General features: G+C 41.6%; 1 protein-coding gene and 1 pseudogene across 1 annotated transcript in view; one reads left to right on the top strand and one right to left on the bottom strand.

The window, feature by feature from the left end:
• Positions 1–14,231, bottom strand: part of LOC109468777 (ephrin-B2-like) — a 154,301-nt gene that overhangs the window by 128,959 nt on the left and 11,111 nt on the right. The gene's annotated exons all lie outside the window — the stretch shown is intronic.
• On the top strand, positions 551–12,061 carry LOC109468776 (annotated as a pseudogene).

The following is a 14,231-nucleotide window of genomic DNA, read 5'->3' as shown; positions in this document are numbered from 1 at the left end:
GGGGGGGGGGGATTCGAACCCCGGCACGGAACCAAGAGTTTCTACTCTCCTGATTCTTACAGTGTTGGTATATATCTTAAGTCAGCTGGAAGTGTGTTGTAGTAAGTTGTGCCTCTGAAAGTAAACGTGCGGTGGCCAGCTGTGGTGGTGTAGTTTGTGGAGTAGATATGTCTGTCTGGTATTGTAGTCATGTCATCGGTGGCTGTGTACAAATGTGACAGTCAAATATGTCGGGGCAATACATTTTTAAACCATGACACACTGCATGTGTTCCATTTTCAGTGTTACGTTTGGCAAGGTCACTGGACAGGGAAGGTTGATCATGGTTTGGAGTCAGTGTTCATCTATTCACCATGCCGACCTTGTTACAGGTGGATGAACTTGAGGAGATGGCGTCCATACTACGTAATGCGTCAGATACAGTTTAATTCTGGAAAGGTTTCGAGTGATTTACAGGAGTAATTCTAGATGGGTCTATAATGGTGGCAGAAAGTATAAACAGCCAAATGAATATTTAGGAGATATCTGTTTTAACCGGTTTCCACCTCCTATATATATAGCGCAGATGTAACACTGCATCACGCCATCACTCGCATCAGTCTCATTTCCCGTTATTTGACCTTCTTTGCCTCGCCCAATCTGATTGGGGAAGCCCATCCCACAGTGTAGTCTTTGGGGACAGTCGCTAGTGAAACACATATGTCTCCAATCGCCTTGCTACAATGCAGGCATGCGCTTTGCAAAGGTCGCGAAGGGCGCCAAAATTCATAACAGTCTGCGGTTTGTATCTAGTGCGACCGGACCGAACTGAACATGTTTCTCTTGTATATTTTGGCGTCGTTGTGTTTTCGGAATGCCCCACAGACTGCAAACATCACTGGATGGCCTGGCGTACCATCGGCAACGGGAGACAAGTTGCCAGGAAATGGCATGGTTTTCTTCGATCCGCCTGGAGACGATGGTTTCCCTCCAAGATCCACCCCTATGGCGCCAATTTTCTTGAGGCTGAACTTGGCACAGTTTTTCTTCGAAACAACCTACAACATACCGTGGCGGTCACTTGTGGATGGACACGTTTTGGATGGACTGTTGATTGAAGAACCACTGAGACGTTCACAAAGCCTCCTTCTACGACTACCTACGAACAATATAGTATCAGTGACGGTTGATACTGATGTTTCATCTAACCTCCAAACAGTTGTGGCCAAAGTGGTAGGAATGGATGAGGGAGACTTCTGGCTGAGTATTGGAGGACTTAAGGTATGTAACGTTCCATATTTTGGTTAATGTGTGGTCAAGGTAGCAGTTTTACGCGTTAAAAACGACGTTCATGTTTTGGCGCGATTATAGTTTTATCGTTTTGGGGAGGGGGGCTGTATAAAGCTGGAATGCAGTGTTTTTGGCCTCTCCATTCAGAAGTGAAATTTAAAAACAGCCAGCAGATACAAGAGTCTTATAATTTCCATAAAATTCTATGTATAATTATTCGGCAGACATATACGATGGATTTCAGTACTCCAATAGTAAAACTAAACCTGGAATCACCCCGGAGGAACTTTTTTTCGAAGCATGTCATATTACCGATAAATATTCACTGTATATATATTTCTAGCGTTGTGTTACGCGTCTTTGTGCACTTTGACGATGTGTTACGTGAATGTGTAGATTTGGACCCACCCGAAGTCATGTCCACCCCCATATTTTGTCGATAGATAGGATAACAAGTTGGCGCCAAAATAGGCCAACCGCGCCGCTGTAATAGATAGGGCACGGCCGGCCCTAGGCCTGCTGTATCCCTGCTGCTTTTCATCTCCTACAAGGGATGGTACAGTATACGTTGTACATGGGGGATCGAGAACACTACACAAGCCAGGATTGCACTCATGTGGAACGGCTGGCCGAACTTTCCCGAGCCAATTTTTTTTTTATATTCCAAGTTCCAACATGTAACGTTAATCATAAGACGTGGTGACGGCACACTCAAGTTTTTTTCAACTTTTTAAACAAATTGTTAATACGTTTTTAATAATGCCCTCACCAAACACAGGGGACAATACAATACTCATTTTCACCGGAGCGAAGTGAGGAAAGTCTTGTGAAGTGCCTTTCTATTCCAAAGTAATTTGCAGTAAACTATTTGCTCTAAAATGGACTCGTCCAAAGTTCGGATCGGTAAAATAACACGTACTAAGTATTCATCGATGCGTTATGCATTCCCCGAGTCTTTGACTGTCTTTGAAATATTACTAACCTCTGTGCTGCTTCAAAATGTTTTCCTAGTCTGAAATAGCTAATGTACAGCTTCCTTTATGATTTTTCCCGTCCCGTTAGGAAAAGGTACTGTTGTTTTGAAACCCACCACTGTAATGTAGTCCAGATGTGACCTCATTTTGCATACATTTTCCCTTCGGGAAACTTCGGAAAGCCTTTAGCCAATGGTTTTGTGACATTAATTCTCGGAATTCGCTCGTGCCATGCCTTATTTAGAGCCAGTGCAGGATGATGTCACACGTGGGGCGTGTCCGTATACATGTAGGGATGTAGTTTCATTTTCCAGCTGCTGTTCTGGATGAGCCTACTAGAACGCTCCGAGTTTTTGGACTAAAATCAAGCAGTTTCCTAAATACTTTTCTTAGTTTAGGTAAAATCTAAACAAACTTAATCTATACGGACATGTGTCTGTACATAGGTAATTGTTTGTGACCAAGATGTGGGCAAGATGTCCGATTTTACGGCACCAAATCTGCCACAATTTGTCACCGAATGGTGGCTTTCCAGACCGGAAGTTCGTTTTTCAGGCCACATTTTGGAAAGAATCAACCATACGTCCCACCAAAGGCCACCAAATAACGTCATAGTAGTAATGCCAATATGTTTTTTTACATTGTGTGTGAATTTCATGAAATTTGGCTGATAACTACAAGTGCTACAACATCGAGGATAGACTAACCAGCACGCCCGATCAGCGCGGTCTCACGAAGCCTAGGCGGCACTCTGCAGTAGCGACTTTAGTCCTGATCCAGCATTCACTGGACGTCGACAGACCACAGATGTAGTTTCTTTTAATGTTTGTTACCATTTTAACTGTGTTGTGAAGGGTGGTTTAGTTAACCGGGGAAGGAAAGGAGCCTTTTTACATTTGGTAAGCATTTGGAAAGGCAGAGGAAAATATATCTTATTCATTTTTTTTCTCGGAGGTACTGATGAGGTGTTGTCACCGCCATACAGCTCGCCACATATATGCCATCGGTCAGAAAATGTGACCATAACGAACACGCGCCGTGTAATGAGAAAACAGCGAAAATCATAGCCTAGATGCCAGACCCATAGCATGCTATGCCTCTAGTTAGCCAGCGTGCCAGATCGGTGCTTATGAGTGCATGAGTATAATTTCCTCGGCGGCATGTTGGTCCTGGATCCGAGGAAACGTATATTATTAGGTCGTGGGAACAGCCTGGCACAACGGTGTGCACCCCCCCCCCCAAAAAAAAGGCCAAACGCTGCAAATTGCGTAATGACTATTTCCGCACTGGTAAGTTCCCTTTCAACTCAGTATACGACAAAAATCCCCAACAAATTTTGGGGTAGTCGTACGAAATTTAGCTGTCGACATGTCACAGACATGTTTATAGACCTATTACATATCAGCCACTTATTTCCTGATTAACTGCGTTAGCCATGTAGATGAGAATAATTTACTCCCAGTGTGTGGCACTTATCTAAACAGGAAGTATTGACACGCGCTCCGTTCGCCAGAAGTTTTAAAGATCCGTCGTCAACTCATAGGCGGTAGGCAAGGGAGTTTTTGTTGAGTTGAACTGCAGCTGCCCTGCACTACCCGAAGCCGGTGCCGAGCGAGACCCGAAGGCTGGGGTGTGTTTGTTGGTGAGACGACGGTCGGTTCCACTCCAGGAGTACAAACCATGTACACTGCATCCAAGCTCAGACCAAGCATGATGAATTCTTCAAAATTTTTTGGAAAATTACTGGAAATTCTTGCAATTAATTCTTGCAATTTGATACCAAAATAAATCAAGCAATCTAAAAGAGCATCTAAAACTTTTAAACGTATAGCTTTTACGTTTTAGAACATATGGAAAACTCCTGCTGTGAGCTGCGCGGTCCGCTGCACACTTCCCAGATCATTTAGTAGTCGTAGTTGCAAATTTCGTAATCTCCAAGCAGATCCTAGGGTGGCAAAAGACAGTTTCAAAGTGGCCAGGCAGTAATCATTGCCCAGAGAGCGAGTCCAATGCTGGCGTATTAGACCCTCTCTGGCCAATGGATACTAGTACTGCCTGGCCGATTTGATACAAATTTGCACCAAGCATTATGATAGACGCATACCAACTAGTAACCTTATTATTTGCCATACATTGTACCCGTAACAATCTTTGTGCAATAAACTTTGACTTGACTTGACCTAACAACAGTGAAGGGTGAACAAGGGGGAGCACTTCTCTGAAAGGAGATCTGCCCTTCCTCGTGCCGCGAAAACGGGAAAAAATGTGAAACGTGATGATTTTGTCGAGGGGGATCTGGGTGAAGATTAGTCATTACTAGCTGAGGCGCCCGATTCGCAATGGTCGCTTTTCAGTGAAACATTTTGCTTAAAGTTTAACAAATTTTTCAATTTCTCCACAAAGAGGAAAGTGACGGACACACAGTCCCGTTAAACACCATTGACCTCCAGATTCTGTGAGGCAAGGCCACATGTATGCATTGTAACCTGTAAAGAGCCCCCCCCCCCCAGGAAGGCGTCATAATTTTAATCACTCTGACACATTTCGACCGATTTGTAAATAGGTGAGAAATTTGGGGCAAGAGTTTATTACCGCAAGGGCCGCGCACTGCGCGATCAGTCGGAGCGTAACTCGTAAATACTAGTAAACAAAAATTTCTCTCCCTTCTACAGCATATTAGGTTTGTCGATAATATGTTCAGGAAAATTAAATGCTGGCATATAGAAGTACGGAAGATTGCTTACCTAAAAGAAGAAGAAAAGAAACGTTACCAGTACCCATGCTTTGGCCGTGCCGCCTGACAAAAATTGGCTCCTTAACAAAACAAAGACCGAATACTCATACGATAAAACACAAATGCAGTTCAAAGAACGAAAATGTCTAAAGCACATTCTTTTGTCATATGCCATATTTGAGGGATATTGGCATCTTTTAAAGGCGGAATACAGCTGCACTCTTGTGTGGAAAAATAGGCCGATTCTCTGACGCGGCATGCTGATAACCGCGAGTAATGTAATGCACTGACGTGTTCCCATTTTGCTATATTCATCGCATGATCTGGATAGCATATTAAATCAAGAATGTATTTCTTCATAGATGTGTATATCTCAACCACATCTGTGGTATCTCTAAAAATGTTCATTATGTGAAGGGCGCTGATGTTACACGATGATGCTATCAAGCTTGATCCTTTCGACTGTGAAAAGCATGTGTGTGTGTGTGTGTGTGTGTCTGTGTGTCTGTGTGTGTGTGTGTGTGTGTGTGTGTGTGCGCGCGCGCGAGGGGGGCAGCGCGCTCGCGGCTGACTGAATTCCCAAATGCCGGATGCAGTAAAAGATTTGCCAAATGATGTTATTAATGGTTACCAGGGAGTGACAGTGGCACGGATTTTGAAAGGATAGCCCTGCCCTAAAGCACATGTAACTGGTGTGTGTACAAACAGCATATGAAGTGAAATGTATTCCATAAAGATAAAGGTGGCCTTTACTCTGTCACTGTCCACAGGTACAATTTGCAAATACATGTACTTTGTAATCCTGTACAGATAACCAGTATGGCAGATATGAGATCTGAGAATGAGGTCATCAACATCCAGCTTAGACTGCGTGGAGGACAGCCCATTGAAGAGGACTCCAGTACTGTTGAAGAACTTCCTGATAACCAAACAGGAAATGGAGAAGCGTCTAACGTTACCAGTACGTTACCGGTACCAACGCAAAGAACATCGGCCAGAGGTACGTACAAAATTATGTACCTAGCGCACTTTGTGTTGTTTTGCAGCACGAAATCTGACACTGCGCGGCCAGCGCCGTGGCTACGTATCTTGGGGAATTATATGTTTGGGAAAATACAAAACAAGGAACACGATACCTACAAGTAAAATCACCTAACTTTGTGTGCTTTACCACCAGAATTATGTCTGCTTTTGTACTAAATCTACAGCCCTTGCAAGTTACCGATGTCATTTGTAAGACACAACATGACCCTTTTGGCCACGCCCTATGAAGTTTCATAGCAAAAGCCAACGGTCAAAACCGCGCGAAGGTGTCTTCGCGGGAAGAACAGGCTCTGATCTACAGATTGTCGTTTTCCACAAATTACGCTAATAACGGAAAAATTTGGACTATTAACGGGATAATCATTCAAGTTACAAACAAGCCAAATTCTAAGGTATATACAGGACACTGGCTTTAAAAACTTGATTTTTTTCTCAAATGGAATGGGATAATTTAAGATAAATTTCAATGTCCTGTCAAGTAAGTAAAATTTTCCTCTGTTGTGTATTTCCATCATTGCTGCAGACTTTCCGCTTTCAAACCAATATCAGCTCCAAGTCAGAAATTCTCTATCCTGACCATGCATGCTTTAGTGATCCTTGTTAAGGCAGCTTAAATGAGACCATGTGTTCTTTTATGTGCATTCAGGTTATACCCATGTACATACTAGTACTTCAAAACAAATGGGACATTCAGTGTGCAGGTTATGACCATGTTATGCTAACTTGGAATGTTGTTACATTTTGCTTTTGGTTTGCATCTTATGAGCAACATGTCTATTATCCCTAGATCCTTTGAAAAGGATGAGGAGGCGGAAGGCGATGAGTTTGGATCACATCCAAGTGAGCCTCATGGATGGGTGCAAGTGCAAAAACAGTTGCCATAAGGAACTTGATGAGATGGCTGTGCTGGACTTCCGACAACGTGTCCACGTGTTGATGGAAGGGCCACAGCAGCAAACCATGTTGCTGGAACTGTACAGAACCTGTCAAGTTAATGTGGACGGACAAGGCCAGAAGTACCTCGTCAATGGTGCATTTGTCTGCAAGTAAGTTTTTCTATTAGTATTAATGCTACTACGTCTCTCAGAGTACCAAATGTCATTAACTTTGTGTATCTTGCAAAATTTTGTTCTTCGGGGAAATGTTTTGAAATAAGTTTGTATCCAGCAACAGAAGAGGACAAAATTCTGTCAGATGTAACAGCAAGTGTCATGGCATGATTAGTATATAATTTAACACAGCAATGACTGCATATTTCCTTTTTCGAAGCTTTTTTTACTGTGTTTGATTTATAGACTACTTAGCCATGTGTTAAATTTTTTCAAGTATGTGTCAAGTATAGCACACTCAAGTGAATAACAATAGGTCACCTTATACCTTAGTACAAGTAGTTGGTCAAAGAGCATGAAACAGGCTGAGAAAAAGTTACAGACAATGCATGTATTGCTCTTTGCAGATGTGCTATTCAGATGAGCTATGCAGATCTTTCTTTACATGGGTTAAGCATATGGCTCTGTCTGTACCATTTTAAGAAAAATTGTATTTTTAATAAGTCAGAAGAGCATTAGTATGCTACGTTAGAATATTTCAATATCACATAACAATGGCTCTATGACTAAAAAAATGGCTTGAATGCAATTCTATTCTAATACAACATGTACTGTTGACTTCCAGGTATGCATGGCACAACATATGCCTAGGGATCTCCCGGGCCAGCCATTTCCGCACAATGGCAAAACTGCGGAGAGGGTGCTATGTTGCGGTGAGACAACCAGCACTTGAGGGAAGCCTGGGAGCAAAAGGTAACAATACTAACATATTTCTTCTCTGTCTTTGCCACTCTTGGTTTGGTATATGCAACATAGCATTTTTAGGTTAAAACTGTACAAGCGTTTTATGTCATCTCTCACATGCACCCTGTAAATCAGTGTATATCTTGAGTTGTCATATATCTGTACATACATGTTTGACATGTGATCGTCTGCTATATCCCACGTATTGCACATTTGGTCTTGTCACAAAACAAAAGCAAGCAAACCCATGACAATGTCCTTTATTTGATTATAGGCCGTACAAATGTAGGTATAACCAAGGAGGCTGAAAAACGTCCTTTGCATAACCTAGTAATCCTATTAAAATGGAGCCCCTTCAACACCTTATGAGATAATGGTGTATTTTTCTTCATTTTTGTATTTTAGGGAATGTAGCAAAAGGCTTCATACAGACATTCATAACAACAATGGGAGACAGAAGCCCCGACAACAGGCGGATCCTTCTGCCTGTCGGCCTAACCAAGACAGAGATATATCTGCAATACAAGGACAGGCAGAAGGATCTTGCAGTTAGCCTACCGTATTTTTTCTCCGTTTGGCAGCTGCACTTCCCACACGTGTCAATCCCAAAGGTAAGACTGGGGTAGCAATGGGAGAAATAAGAGGAAACATAGAGTCTAAACCTTTGCAATGGTTTTCCTCAATAATAGACAACCTCTGCAGCCATGTAATAATGTGCTGACACTTTCACTAGGAAGCTACAAAATAGTGTACAAGGTCAGAAAAATATTTCATAAATAGTAAGGCTTTCCATGTATGTTCGTAAATTGGATATACGATATTAAGTATGTTGCGCTGCCAACGATTCCTTCCCTGTATCAATATATGTTGCATTGTATCAGCTTTCTTGTATCAGGAAACACAGTGAAGCATAATTCACAGAAGACTCAATGACGAGACGTTATTCTACTAATCTATATTGTCCACTTCATGGTTTCAGGCCTGTCGCATGAAACAGTGCGACGTGTGCATGCTGGCAAAGCAGACCATTGCCTCTGAAGTTTCCTTCGTGGCAAGGCAGGCTCTGATAAGTAGGTGGAAAAGACATCTGCAACGTCAACAGTAAGTTTTACACTATTTCTTTTGTAACCCATGAATAAAGTTTGTTCATCATATCTCCATTGATGACTTATAATTTCATTGATTTCTATTACATTATGTATTACTGCAATGCTTGTTTTTGCAACCAGCCCCAGTGTCCAATAAAAAGGTATGGTCATTAAAAGATGTAGTATTATATATTCATTACTCATGTCTATCAGAATTGCAATGAACAACACAAAGTTCATTCCAAAATGTTGTTTTACAGGAAGGAACGAGAAACTTACTATGAGAGGAGGTCAAGGGCAGAAAGTAGGACACGGGACTATTTCAGCTTGATATTAGATGGGATGGACCAGTCCAAGTCCAACCTTCCTCACTTTAAAGGATGGACTGAACCAAAGGTAGGTTAATACAGATTGTCTGCGAATAACAAATATTTTTGTAGCAAGCCTGTAACAGGATTTTCGTTGTGCTGTTTCTAATGGTAATATGGAATATCTATATCAGTGTACATGTAGATGGAAACTTGTAGTTCGACTGTTCGACCATTGGAAAACATGATAGCTTATGATTATCAGTAACATGAAGACTCTTATCAAAAAAGTATGTTGGATTACTCCAGTTTAATAAGATACTTTGGATTTTTCTCAGTTATGATGTAAAGTTAACTTAATGTTTTACATCTTGTTATGTTAACTATTATCAAAATGTTTACCTACATGTATACCTTTTTTTGCATACAGTCAGCTGGAAATACAAGACTAGAAACACACATCACGGGGGCAATTGTGCATGGACGAAACACATATGCCCTAATCGACTTGTCACAATATCCCCACGATTCCAACTTGGCAATGAACTCCCTTCTCCACATCCTCGTCAGCGAGGCAGGTAATGGTCCACTGCCACCCATACTCAACATACAGGTGGACAACTGTGGCAGAGAAAACAAAAACAGGTTCTTCCTGGGACTGATGGCTCTCCTGGTGAAGAGAAATTTTTTTGAAGAGGTAAGCCCCAAAACATTGTCATTATATAGTTGAAAACAGCAGCAAAATCCTATTTGGAAGGAACATCTGACTTCTATAAGTTCTAACTTGACATGTCCAAATTAAATTCTTACAGGTCAGAGCCTCATAGCTTCATGGATACAGATCAACAGCATGCTATGACAATTTTGCAACCTCATAGTCATGGATATGAAGCATTCTGATTATTGAATGTGCTTTTATTGGGTAGCAGTAGTTAAAACTAGACATTAGGCCACAGCAAGTAATTTTTATGGATGACATCAATTTTCGCCTGATTTTGGAGAAAAAAACAAGAAGCTTTGTCGCCCTCTGACATTAGGTGGTCAACATGCCAAAAATGGGCAAAAATATCTGTTGCTATGCCGGAATGTAGATGACAGATAAAAAGGAAGAGAGACAGGACAAGGCTCTGATTTGTTTGTCGTTTACTTTGATGCAGTGATGAATTTCATTCCTTCTATATGTGATTTGTACAATGATTAAAAACTTTTTTTTTAAGTATTGAAATATTGTAATAGTTGGAGTAACCTTAGCACATTATATTTCTTGTTTAACAATGATTATGATGTCAAAATTTTAAAATGTAGGAATCTTGTTTTTTTGGCCCGTCTTGTTTTTTTTCCCTGTTGCATCAGATTTGGAGTCTGGGGAGGATGTCATCCATTAAATTTACTTGCTTTGGCCTTACAAAGATTAAATTTGTTATCTGTCATCATTAACAGATAACCGTCAACTTCCTCATGGTTGGCCACACCCATGAAGATGTGGATGCAGTATTCAGCCAGTTCAGCCACAGGCTGGATAGAAAGGATGCGAAGACCATTGGTGAACTGGAGGAGGTGCTGAGAAATAGCTTCCACCCTGAGCCAAAGGTGGATCAGCTATTTGTTATGTGGGACATAAAGAACTGGCTGCAACCTTGTTTGGCGCCTATAGAAGGCCATTCAAAACCCCACATGTACAGGTATGTGATGCATTCATTTGTGTCAGACATAAGAAACATACATGTACCTATATTGTGTGATCATCTCACCAACTACTACTAACACATGAAGAGAAGGTAGGTGTAGACGAAACACAGCAATGTGGATGTATTAATGGCATGATTTTCTGTCTTGTTACAAGCAACTCCCTCTGAAAAGGATTACATCTTTTTTTCCAGGTTCACAAAGGACAGAACTGGCCATGTGACCTTGCAGTATAAGATGTGGTCTACAGACCCCATCTGGAGACCAACAGCAACTGATCCAAACGTAGAAATCCTTAGAGAAGTAGATGGGCACCAGGTGACACCCACTGGGCAGCCATCTTTTGTTGAGCCTCATTTTGAAGAGGAAGATATGAAAAAATTGAAGTCTTCGATTGAAAAAATGAAGGATCATCTAAATTATGATCAAATGAAGTGGTGGGAGACATTCCTACAAAATCCAAATGAGTTCAACAAACCACCATCAACACCATCCTGGTTCCTTCACCACCTCCTGCCGTACCAGCCACTACCACCCGAGCCACCAACATCTGATGAAGGGCAGAGGACAGCACTGCAGAGGCTGCTAAACAAGGAGCTGACCTGTCCTCCTGTGAGTCACTTCATTATTGCTTTTAGCTGCATGAATCTTAAATGTCTGCATGCACAATACTTTCAGTAACAATAGTACCCCTGTGAACAAATCTCAATGCCAATTCATTCTGCTGCTGTTTCTCTTCGTGCACTAATCTTTGTATCAAATCAACACTACAGTCTCAGTTGAAAATAAAAAAAGACGTAGGAGATACTGTAGGTCTTTATATTTTGTGTTATTAAATCTTATGTTTGTGGTACTAGTATTTGGAGTGACTCATAATGGAAAGTCATCACATGCTCAACTGAAATTCCGTTTTCTGTACTACTCACCTGAGCGTTACCACTACAAACTCAAAGATACATTTCAGTCTCATATCCTGATGTATATAAAATTGGTAAAGATACATGGACTTGGAACATTGTAGTAAATGTTACACAGGGTTTCTGTACTTTGTCCTTATAGTTTGTTAATGTATCTTTTCAATAGGTAGCTAACAAAGGAAAGAAGCGCCAGCAGCCTGGAAATCAACAATCTGCTAGACAGAAAAAGAGAAAAGGAGGAAATGGCAAACCAAGAAAAAACGACATGGTTGCATTTTTTGATGAAAATAATAAACTGAAAGTAGGAAAAGTCGAATGGATTATTGCAGAAAAAGCCAAACTGTTAATGTACAAGGGAGCCATTGGCCAAAAATATGTTCCATACAAAAACAGTTCCGGACTACCCATGTACATGTTCATTAATAAAGAAAACATTTCAGCACATTTCCAACTGATAGGCAACAAGATACCTTCAAATATCGTTGAAAAATTGCAAAAAAAATAAATACATTACTGAGTATTACTGTACATCATGTTATGATGTATGATCCTTTGGAGAATGATTTTTTATGATTGTGTTATATATTTGGACTGAACCATACGTAGTTTGTCATGGATAACATATGCTTGTCCTCAAACTTGTTCTTTTTTTTTGCTCATGATGTTATGATGTATTCCCCTGTAAATAATAATTAGTCCTGAGGTTACAAGGTGCGAACTGCATCAAGTTGTCTAGTTCTGAGATGCAGAGTGTGTTATTTTCCAGTTTGTCATGGATAACATATGCTTGTCCTCAAACTTGTTCTTTTTTTTTGCTCATGATGTTATGATGTATTCCCCTGTAAATAATAATTAGTCCTGAGGTTACAAGGTGCGAACTGCATCAAGTTGTCTAGTTCTGAGATGCAGAGTGTGTTATTTTCCAGTTTGTCATGGATAACATATGCTTGTCCTAAAACTTGTTCCTTTTTTTTTGCTCATGATGTTATGATGTATTCCCCTGTAAATAATAATTAGTCCTGAGGTTACAAGGTGCGAACTGCATCAAGTTGTCTAGTTCAGAGATGCAGAGTGTGTTATTTTCCAGTGTCTTTAATGAGCATTGTGGAACTTAAGTATGTTGACTTCCATTATGTAATGTAAATAAAGTAATGTATTAAGTTCTAGGACAGTAGAGTAACTTTTTGCACAACTGAGACAAATCCAAGCCAGGGAAACAGCGTTGGGCAGCGCCGCTGGAATTCCAGCCAGGGAAGCAGTGTTGGGCAGCGCCGCTGGAATTCCAGCCAGGGAAGCAGTGTTGGGCAGGGCCGCTGGAATTCCAGCCAGGGAAGCAGTGTTGGCAGGGCCGCTGGAATTCCAGCCAGGGAAGCAGTGTGGGCAGGGCCGCTGGAATTCCAGCCAGGGAAGCAGTGTTGGTCGCGGCCGCTGGAATTCCAGCCAGGGAAACAGTGTTGGGCAGGGCCGCTGGAATTCCAGTCAGGGAAGCAGTGTTGGGCAGCGCCGCTGGAATTCCAGCCAGGGAAACAGTGTTGGGCAGGGCCGCTGGAATTCCAGCCAGGGAAACAGTGTTGGTCGCGGCCGCTGGAATTCCAGCCAAGAACAGTGTTGGGCAGCGCCACTGGAATTCCAGCCAGGGAAGCAGTGTTGGGCAGGGCCGCTGGAATTCCAGCCAGGAACAGTGTTGGGCAGCGCCGCTGGAATGCCAGCCAGTGAAAAGGCTATGTACAATGAAAAATAAAGGGTAAAGAGTACATAACCTTGTAATATAGTAGGAAATAGGACAGATATGCCCTATGTTAGGTGCTGAATCCACAGATAGTGTCATCTTGAGACTAAATACAGTCTCAAGTTGCATCAGAATCCGTTCTTGTTGCCTACAAGTGAATGCAGAGGTTTTCCCAATAACCTCCATGGAAGTCATCACTGACTCTCTTCTGTAACCAACAATAATTTTCAAAACAAGTTGTTGGCCTTTCTACACTTAACAAATGATAACTTTCTTAATTGTGCAGTTTAAAGAACAATTCATCGGTAGAATTAACCATACAAGCGAATGCAGGCTGAGGTTTTCCCAATAATCTCCACGGAGAAGTCATCACCGATTCTCCTCAGGTCTGCATGAGGCATTCATCTCGGCGGATTATTCAAATCCACCCGCCCTCTGACCTGTAGCCCATGGAAGAGGCTTTGGGATGCTATTAATCAATGTATAGGCCCGACGGTGTCATGTCATAGGAGTAAGGTGACCTGAAAAGATGACAAATCCTGGGAGCTAACTCCTCAAGTGTATCAATTCTGCATGGGTTGGCACTTGGAGCAAACTACCGGAGACTCGTACTAGGCCTAGGAAAAAAATGTTGTGTTTCCCGACAAACCCTAGAAAAAAACTGCCAACCCTAGCCTTTTTTGGGATGT

Source organism: Branchiostoma belcheri, unplaced genomic scaffold (assembly GCF_001625305.1).
Source record: "Branchiostoma belcheri isolate BF01 breed outbred unplaced genomic scaffold, Haploidv18h27 scaffold2, whole genome shotgun sequence".
NCBI classification, from domain to species: domain Eukaryota; kingdom Metazoa; phylum Chordata; class Leptocardii; order Amphioxiformes; family Branchiostomatidae; genus Branchiostoma; species Branchiostoma belcheri.
This window is presented reverse-complemented; position numbering and strand designations above follow the sequence as displayed.